We start from the raw sequence: 10,099 nt of genomic DNA, 5'->3' as shown, positions 1-10,099 counted from the left end.
TGCTCCCTTAGGTAAGTGGTCTGGAATGGGCTAGAGTACTCTGGAGCTTCCATGCAGTACTTGATGTCTACCTACTGTTGGCTAGCCTAGCGCAGACCCTCTCCAGGACTCCTGACTCATCACCAGACTATCCTTCCAGGCATCTTACCAACTTGCACTGCCTCAAGGAGACCTGTAAAGCTATAGCCCCTCTCCAAACCTCCAACTCCTTTCAGGCCCCTAGGTCGTCCCTGCGAGCTGACTATTCTCCATCAGCCCCCTGACTACCCCTAGGCTCCGTCCCAACACAGCACAAAGTGGCAGCAGACACTCTCCCTGTTTCCAAGTGACCTAGCAAAAGCCTGTCCTGTTGACAGGTATATCTCAGCAGCGCCTCCAAATGTAACGGATTTTCTGGCCTAGCCTGACCCACCCAATCTCACATTGGCCCCTGTGGTCTAACCAGTCCCCATTACAGTGTAGTGTCTGGTGGTGCACCTGTTGGCAACAGGACTCCTGAGTCTCCCGCATGATGTTGTGTCGGGATTGCCAACCCAGACAGGCAGCTGAGTCCTACCTATATCCAGTGCAGCGCCTCCACCTCATCAGGATCCCAGCGTCCGCTTGTGGATGGTCCTGGTGAGGAACTCCTCTGTGGTGCACTCCTCGGTGTAATCACTCCACACTTACACACGAGGGTATATTTGAACAGAGTCATCTTTATTGATGTACAGTGGGCCAGCTGCCCGTCACAATGGATTCTCTTAACCTTCCATTGTTCACCGTACTTCCCTTTAAAAGGTATCTCTTCCCTTAATTGGTGGATTCCCTATCCCCTTAGGGATATCTTCCCTGTGACCAGGTCCCTGGTCACAGTTACATACACTGTCCTCTCAACAGCTTCTCAACTCCTCCTCTATAACTCAGCAACAACTAACTTTTGCACAGTGCTGTGCCTTATGTCCTCTGGGGGCTGGCACAACTCTGACATCACTAACTATGGATTCAGAGCACGTGACCACTCCCATCCATACATAGGGCACCTCACCAGGTGTGAGGGCAAACCTCCATAATTACTGCTGGCATGCCCACAACTTACCAGTCCTTACTGTCAGCAGGAGAGATGACTGTTAGCCATTTTACAGCATGGCTACACTTTTTTTGTGGGGAAATAATTACAGTCACTGGTACAGGCCACACCAGCCTAGCTTAGAGATACCACTGACTTCTTACAACTATTGGATAAGATCAATATACAAGGTGATGTTTGGCTCTGTACTTTACCCTAGATGTGGAGAGCCTGTACACACCAATCCCACACGCAGATGGTTTAACAGCAACTAAGGGAGCCCTACAGATAAGCACACTGCACTTGCACTCCTTAAGACCATATTGACTAAAATGAACTTTAGATACAATAGAGTTTACTCTGAACAAGTACAGGGAACGGCGATGGGAGAAAACATGGCACCCACATATGCCAACCTATTCATGGCAGACTTTGAGGCTAAATTTGTCTTTAACAACATTGAATACTCAGGCAAGATCCACACATGGAGGTGTTAGATTGATGACGTGTTCATGGTGTGCATAGGAGATGAGGCGAAATTAAAACAATTAGTGGAATGATCAGCTGTCGCGAGAGTATTAATTTCACGATCATTAATAGTAGAGAAGCTGCACATTTTTGGGATGTTAAGGATTCCGTCAAAGGAAACAAGTTGGCTACAGATCTATATGTAAAAACAAAAACAAAAACACAGATAGCAATAGTCTATTACATAGTTTCCATCCACATGGGTTAAAAACAGTATTGTACAGTGGTTTTCAACCTTTCTTTGGTTAAGCAACCCCAGAATTCAATTGTGAAATTCTGGGCAACCCCAACCCTTGCTCCCCGGTCTCTCCCCTCTCATACTCTCTCCCTTTACGCTCATTCTGTCCCCTCTCTGTTCTATACACACATACACTCTCTCCCCCACTCACTCACTTACACACACACACACTTTAAGGGAGCCGAGTGCGCACTCTTACACAATCCTCCTCCCCGTCAGCCGTAAGTTGACGTGCCCTCCGGCACCAGCAGGAGCAGTAAGAGGAAGGATAGCAGTGACCGGCAGCTGCTGCTGCTGAGCTTGGGAGCCGCTGGGTCACTGCTACAGTACATAGGGTGCCGCCACGCCAGAGGGCCTGGGACAGCTTGGAGAGTTGTCCCAGATCTCCCACCTGGTGGCCCCCGGGTGGTGCTCATGGAAACCCGGTTGAAAACACACTAGGATAGTAAATGATCCGGAATCACTACCCATACGTGTGGAAACTATGCAACAGAAATTCCTTACTAAAGGATAGCATAAAAAAAAAAAAAAAAACAATTGAAAATGCAAAAGTGTATAATTATCCACAGAAACACTTGCTATCTGTTGCCCCCAGAAAAAAGAAAGGAGTTCTCTTAGTAACTACATTCAGTGTAGCATCTAGGCAAATTAACAAAATTGTGTCAAAGAATTGGTACCTGCTATAGAGAGACCACCCAATCGGTCACCTTTTCAGGGAACCTCCCATGTTTGCCTATAAAAGACCAAGGAATATCAGGGATACTATTATCAAGGCAGAGTCACTCAAGCCATGCAAACAAACATTCTTGTCCAAGCCCTCAGTTGGGACATTAAAAATGTAAAAGCTGGAGCCAATGTAATGGCGTAAATAGATATGAAAAACTGTTAGCCTGTGTTGTGTGAAATTAAGACAAAAGGATTTATTAACCTGTCTACGGTCCTTGTGACAGGGCCTTAACCCCTGTCTAAATAGGACCCCAAATAGGAAGCCTGTATTTGGCTGATGAGTCCGGCAGTGAGCTGGTTAATTGCAGCTACAGACAATTAGCCAGCCTCCAGCGGGCTCATGGGACAGGTAGAAAAGCCTCCAGCAGGGGATCTGTCTTGCACATGTGATGTGTATGCTGACAGGGAGGGATCCCAGGGAACCAGGACCTCTATTCCAAGACGCAGCGGTCTCTGGAACCCGTCAGAGGGTGCACCTCATGGACACCAACCCGGAGACTGCTATGGAGAGCCCCCTGTTTACAGGTACCTCTTTGGACGAGAGGCTGGTAAGAGGCCTATCCTCCCAGCCCTGCATATAGGGACTCGGCAGTACGAGTCAGCCCTTACAAAGGGATAGGCTGTTTTGTTCATTTTTCATGCTGCCTTAAAGCTGTGTTGTTTTTGCTCCTTGAATAAGCGCATACTTTGCATGAAACGGCTGGGAGGACTAGTTTGTTCACTATTTGTTCATGTTCTAATAAAGCCTTTATACATTTTCTTCGATTTTGGGTACCCCATTTTTTTCTACCTGCTGTGGACTACTTGGATCGTGTGCGAGTGCCTTGGAGCAACTTTTACTACTCTCGTTATCGGGTAAATTATATATTGCCTGTATTGGTATTGCAGCCTGTAACTTCCTCATAGGCTGCCCCAGTGTTTGCGTTTCTGTTTATTTTTGCATTATGCTTGGTTACGTGATGTCATTGCGTCATATGACTCTGCAGGACGCAGTGACATCAGATGCTGAGTGGAAAAATGCGGAAGGTGGAACCGGTCCACTTCTTGTTACACAGGTGGTATTGGGTGAGTAATTATCCCCTACGGGTATTTATATGTGTTTGTCACAGACTAAATACAGGAAAGGGCTTTTGTGCCTTGAAAAATCACGCTATGATTTTACCTGCTCTGCAAATGGATTAAATAGAGTAAGTTGTTTTACACATTTGATTCCTGAGTGCTTCCTTGAAAATTGCCATGATACGTACACATCCAGCATTGAGACGCCGGGATTCACGGAGGGTGAGCACCAGTAAGAGAATACCTCATCAAGAAATCTGTGAGTAATGGCGTGCCTCTTTTTCCTATACTATTAGCCAAACAGTTATATTTCTTGAAAGACATTTGGCAATGACGTCAGTGGCTGGGTAAGAACCACGTCATCTGAAAAAAGAGGCTATTTTCAAAGACTATATGTTCACATATAGCCTTAATATTCACACTGCGATGAATACGTGATGCTAGAGACTCAACTACTATGTCAAAACTAAGTGGGGACAAGTGGCATCCCTGTCTTTTGTCATTGGTGATTGATATGGGGGAGAACGTACGGCCACCCACCAATACCATCACTGATGGATTTGTGTAAAGACTTTTAACACCAGTTATCAATCTGTTGCCAAAGTCAATTGCCCTCATGCTCTCTGGTATATAGGACCATATTTTCCTGTCTCGGCGTCCATGCTCAGTATTACTGTTGGTATCCCCATTTAATGTGCTAAACCCGGTCATTTACACACAAAAGGTGTAACAGGAGCTGCTTGTAGCAAACTATTGCAATGTCATGGCTTGCCTCCACATTAAAATGGGGTTGAGATGCACATAATTTGCAAGTCATATCTGAAATGCAGAGTTGTGACATCAAGCTAAACAAGATATATAGGGACTCTGTCATCAAGTATTTGCAAACATCAAAACAATCTATTTGAAGGCTCCAAATACTGTACCAGGTGCTGATCTCGCCTCTTTTGTTGAGCCCAGTATTCTAGGAAACTTGATTTTAGGTAATCAGCGTTATATCGGCCTCTAGTGACGCAATAGATGGTTTATTTCATCATCATTCTGTTCTAAAATTCTTGGTATTAAAAGGTTATAGAATGTGAGACTGAAATATTGATGATTCAACAGAAATAGTTTCACTACAGACAACTGTAGTAGTATGATTCATAATCAAAACAGCCGGGTAAACATATGACCTACTCGCTTTATTTATTGCAGGAAGCGTATTGTCCTCAAGTAAATGCATCTGATTTCCTGTAAAACACATTGTGATTTGATCAGTCTAAATCATGGGCACTCAAAAATGTTTTGCTGCACCCCCCCTGTGCCTGCTCTCCTTGGTGCGCCCCCCCTCCGTACCTCGCGTGGTGTCATTTCGTGTGACGTCACATGACCCGCGGCGTCATTTGACGTCACGTTACCGTGGCAACTGTGACGTCATTTGACACCACGTTGCCATGGTAATGTGTCCTGGAGCCGGCTGAACCTCGGTAAGTAGAGGTTGCAGAGGCCTTGGGGCGGGAAAGTGCGGGACTTCTGTAACTGCCCGCCCCCCCCAAAAAAATCTCGTTCCCCCAGTTTGCGCACCGCTCCCCATTCAGCTGAAAACGAAATAAGATACTGAATTATTGTTAATGTTTTACTACGGTCTTCAACTAGTTTTCCAAAGAGGCGGAGTGAGAAGAAAATTACCAGTAGAAAAACGGTCAAGAGTCTTGTAGTGTAGATATACTGTATTTCAAAACTCAAAATTACTATTTCAACATTTTGCAAGCATTTATAAATTCTGTATGATATATAATTTACATTATCTTGGCTTTAGTGTGAAAACGTGCACTTTGTTTAATCCCTTCACGGTTACTGTATTGCAGTGCATTGTGGTTCAGGACCCCCTGAAGAGGTTAAGTATAGTGGCTGAATAAATGTAGCAGGCCTGCGCATGATTACAATACATTCTAAAACGTGTTCATTATTGGAGAAAAGCCCTTTCGACCTCATTTTAGAAAGATATATAAAAAACTTGGATGCTATAAAACACCAAAAAGTAGAGAATTTGTGCTAAAATAAACCAGTTTGTTTCTTAAAAAAAAAAAAAGTGAAACTATAAGTGTAAATATAATGTAGTGGTAATTCTAGGTAGATTTGTAAAATAAGGTAATAGTACTCCCCCACCAGACTGGTTAAATATAGATGTCAAAAGGTTAAAATGTGTCTGTATAGGTAATCAAAAAGTAAATGCAGAAGGGTTAAAGCTTGGTGATTGATGCCTCATTTATACAACGCTATCAACTAACATTACTTCAAACTGGTTCTATTTAAGAAAGCACCTTAATGAACTGTCTTGAAAGTTCTAGTGCTGCAAAATAGTAACTTTCTGGTTTCTATTCATCCAGACCAAATTTTATATTTTTTGGGATTTTTAAGATGTGTTGTCCTTCCTCCAGCATTAAATATATACAGGGCACATTTTTTTTATCCTTAGCTTGTTTTGTATTGTTCTATGCATATTGCTTTTTGTTTAGTATACGTTATATATTTGAGGCGTATAATTCTGATATGGTTTAATTATACATATTTGCATCGTGCATTGTATTAATCACTATTTTGCATTATGCCACTGTTGTTAATCATTATACTTAGGCAGCACTCAGGTACTTATCATCTGGCTATTTAGCATTCAGCGTTCACTTGCTATTCAGCTGTTACTTAGTATCCATCTGTTCACTGATTAACGGTAACCTGTTTACAAACTGCCTAGTAACGGTGAGGGTATTTAGGCGCTGCTGTTGATTCTACCCATAAATCTCTGATGAAGTCACCTTGAGCAGCGAAACGCGTTAGGACGTTCTCAAGCGACAGTACATCATCACACGGAGACGCGATCGGGCCGGATCATGTCCAGTGCTGCTATTGAGGCTGCGAGTTTTCCGCTCACTACACAATGGGACTCCGTCTTCACCATCCAGGTTTGCCAGCTGCTCGTGAGCAAATCCATGCAGCAGTACCTCCTCGGAGGGCTTTTCTTCGTGGCGGTGATATTATATTCACAAACGCTATTTTCATCTGCAAACCTTGTGAGTGAACCGGTTTCCCTCCCTACATTAAAAGTTTACTTGTTACGCTATGGGGCTTGCGCTCTCTTCTTTTCTCTCTTATTAGGTCTATCCATAGGATTTGGTTTACCCTTCTGGGAGCAGAATATTATCCCCATTGCTGGAGTTGATTGCCATCAACGTTGATCGACCGACAGGACAATTTTGGGACTGGTTATTCTATGTTTTGTGTTAACTTTTGAGAAATCCTTATTATAATAGAAGAAAAATAGTGCAATATATTTTTACTCAGGTAAAGGTCATATAGAATGCACTTACAAAACGGAAGAGACATATGAGGCAGTAGGACCACCAAGGGGCCATGCAATTCCTCACAGCCACCCTGGAGTTCGTGCCACCGCCCCCCCCTTCTTTCACTTCCCTCCCGCGTACTCTGGTCACTTCCGGAAATGGCCGCCACAGCAGATCACTCTGCACCACGGAGCTATGAGGCTGGAGAAGTAGATAGTGACCGGCCCTTTGCCAGGAGAGCAGCGGACCTACCACCTATAGGATTCATCTACTTCTCCAGCCTCGTAGCTCTGTGGCGGCCATTTCTGGAAGTTAAGTCTGTAACGATGTAACCACTTGAACACTACTTTGGAGTGCTACACTTTTCACTTCATTTCTACAGTAGAATAGCACGGTGAGATGTATATTTGTGCGAGTGTATATATGCAGGAGATACTCAACCATGACGCTGAATGACAATGTGCAACAGGTAGTAAAAGCCACACTGTAATGAAAAAACAGGCATTCGAGGAGCTTGAAGGCACAAACATTCTTCAAATTCCTGATATCAACTCATTATACCCTTTTAATGTACTGAACAGCCTTTGTTTGCTATAATAACCATTTAGAAGCGTACAGCCACACGGTCTAGGGCATTCGGCTGTGGCGGTTTCAGCGAGACTAAAAGGTAAGTAAACCCCCTACCCTAAACAGTAATAAAAAAAAAAAGTTACCTTAGAAGCGGCTGTAGCCGGGGAGGGGGCTTGGCCCGGTAATAAAGGGGTTACACCCCAGCTGGCCACCCCCTAGCCTCGTATGGGAGACGAGGGGTTAACTGGAAGGATGTTCAGTACTGTTTTTAGGCCCCTGCTTCAGCAACAAATGTTTGTCCCCAAGTAAATGTGTATTTTCCCCATTTCAGTGTTTGCACCAACACATACACTGGGATCCAGTCGGGAGGGAAAGGGTTGATGGTATTTTTGTGTTTATGGCCCTTTGTTCCCTTTCCCGCCTTTTCAGCCTCCATTTTGCAGTATCCATAGGTCGCCATTGGAGTCCCATGTAATCCTATGAAGATTCCGACGATTTGGGCCCAATACCTGAGAAGACCTGCAGGTGGCGCCCGAGAGGAGCAGAGTTTTCCCATTGAAAGTGAATGGAGTAATGCATTTCAATGGGGATTCCTCGAGGCCAAACTCAGGCGACGAGCTGGCAGCCAGCCAGACCGTAAATGCGGTTACATTTTCAATAAAAAGCTTTGATCACTCAAGTGGCGTGGGAACTTGGTCACGGCCAAGTTCATTCATATTAAAAATGGTATCTCTGGTCCTAGGGTAGCTAGCTGGTTAATTCTTTTTGCTCCTAGCTCAAGTGGACCCCCCTACTCGACCCCAACAGTCAACGATGACGAGAAAGGGTTGCGCCGGTTATGAGGGTCCCACCATTGCCCGCAATGGCGGAGAAAAGCCGCGTGGCGTTTTAACACCAAGTCCAAAAGTGTGAAAAGTGTAAACCCAGATCTCCGGTTCTGTAAGGACCAGAGGGCTGAGATTTGGCCAGTATGTAGTCACTGCTCCGGCATGGTTGCATGGCAAATTCCAGCCCTCTCCGATCAACAGAACGGATTATGGGTCAATGGTTAAAATGTGATTCTGTCATTGACTTCAATGGCAGAGAAATGCAATTTCCAATCCCTGTCTGTTTAAAGTGTATTTCTGTAACTCCGGTTCGGTGGGTCCCAGCGAGCTGAAAATCGGCCACTATGTAGCCCAGCCGAACGGATTATTTTAATAGATATGTATTCATAGAAATATACTGTATTTTATGCCTAGCATAAAGCACACGAAACCTACTAGTCCCTGCAGTATGTTAATGGTCAGGGGCGACACAATGTCTACAACAAGACCCCTGATTAAAGGCTCCCCCACCTTGATTGTATATGCTAGGGAGGGGGAAAGCAGGACTTGAGTAGTTCTGTAGGTGTTATAAATCACACCTGCAGACAAAGGTTTTCCTGTCCCGAGAGCCCTAAAAGGCATACTAGGAGACGCCAATCTTTTGGTAGTGGGCCTAAGAAAATGGGCCCGATTAGTGGCAGCGGTCAATTATTTCATCTGGGGTCCAGACAGCAATCATTTTCACACTGCATTTATTTTAGATGCCATTAATTTTCTACTCACGCACAATTATTTTTTATTTGATCACACATTTTATCGACAGCAACAGGGTACGGCAATGGGCACGAGCTTTGCACCGGTGTACGCAAATTTATTTATGGGGTGGTGGGAGTCACTTTTTATTTTCACTAGCACAAATCCTTTTCGGAAATATATCACGTTTTATAGGTTTATCGATGACCTGATTATGATTTGGGAAGGGGACTTAGACACATTGCACAATTTTTTTCAATATATCAATTCCAACCATTTAAATTTAGCCTTCACTCACAATATTAATACACACCACATTGACTATCTGGACCTCCGACTGTTTATTGATATTGGAGGCCAAATCCAAACTGAGGCATTTAGAAAACCTAACTCAAGGAATATGCTATTAAGAGCTGACAGCTGTCACCCACCTGCTGTCATTAAGGGTATCCCCAAGGGCCAATTCCACAGACTGAGGAGGAACTGCTCCACGGAAGAGGGTTTTTCTCGTCAGTCTGAGGAATTGTGCCACCGCTTCCAACAGAGGGGGTATAATATGAAGAACTTAACTAATACTCGCCAAGAAGTGGCATTAACCAACAGGGAGGATCTCCTTAAGCACAGGCAGGGTGATCCATCTAAGGAAGCAGTAGTACCTATTAATAACAAAAAAGGTAATGACATTACAAAGGAGGATGTTCCCCTTATGATTACGCAATATAATAAATGCAGCCAGGGAGTCCAGAACATAATCCGCAAACATTGGAACATCCTCTTGATGCATGGGAGTCTAAAAGACTGTGTTAAAAAGGGCCCCCGTTTTGTTTACCGTAAAGCGAAAACCATCGCCACTTATGTGTCACCTAGCGATGTCGCTTCTTCACCTCCATCTATTAGAAAATTTGTAACTAAGGGTTCATACAGATGTGGAGGTTGTAAAATTTGTCAATTTATGATTCCTTCTCGACATTTCAGGGGCTTTATGTTCAATCAGGAATTCCCGATCAAATCCTTTGTAAACTGTGACACACAATATGTTATTTACCTC

This window comes from Ascaphus truei, chromosome 1, assembly GCF_040206685.1.
Source record: "Ascaphus truei isolate aAscTru1 chromosome 1, aAscTru1.hap1, whole genome shotgun sequence".
Lineage (NCBI taxonomy): Eukaryota > Metazoa > Chordata > Amphibia > Anura > Ascaphidae > Ascaphus > Ascaphus truei.
The sequence above is the reverse complement of the archived record's forward strand: the minus strand, read 5'-3'. Positions refer to the sequence as shown.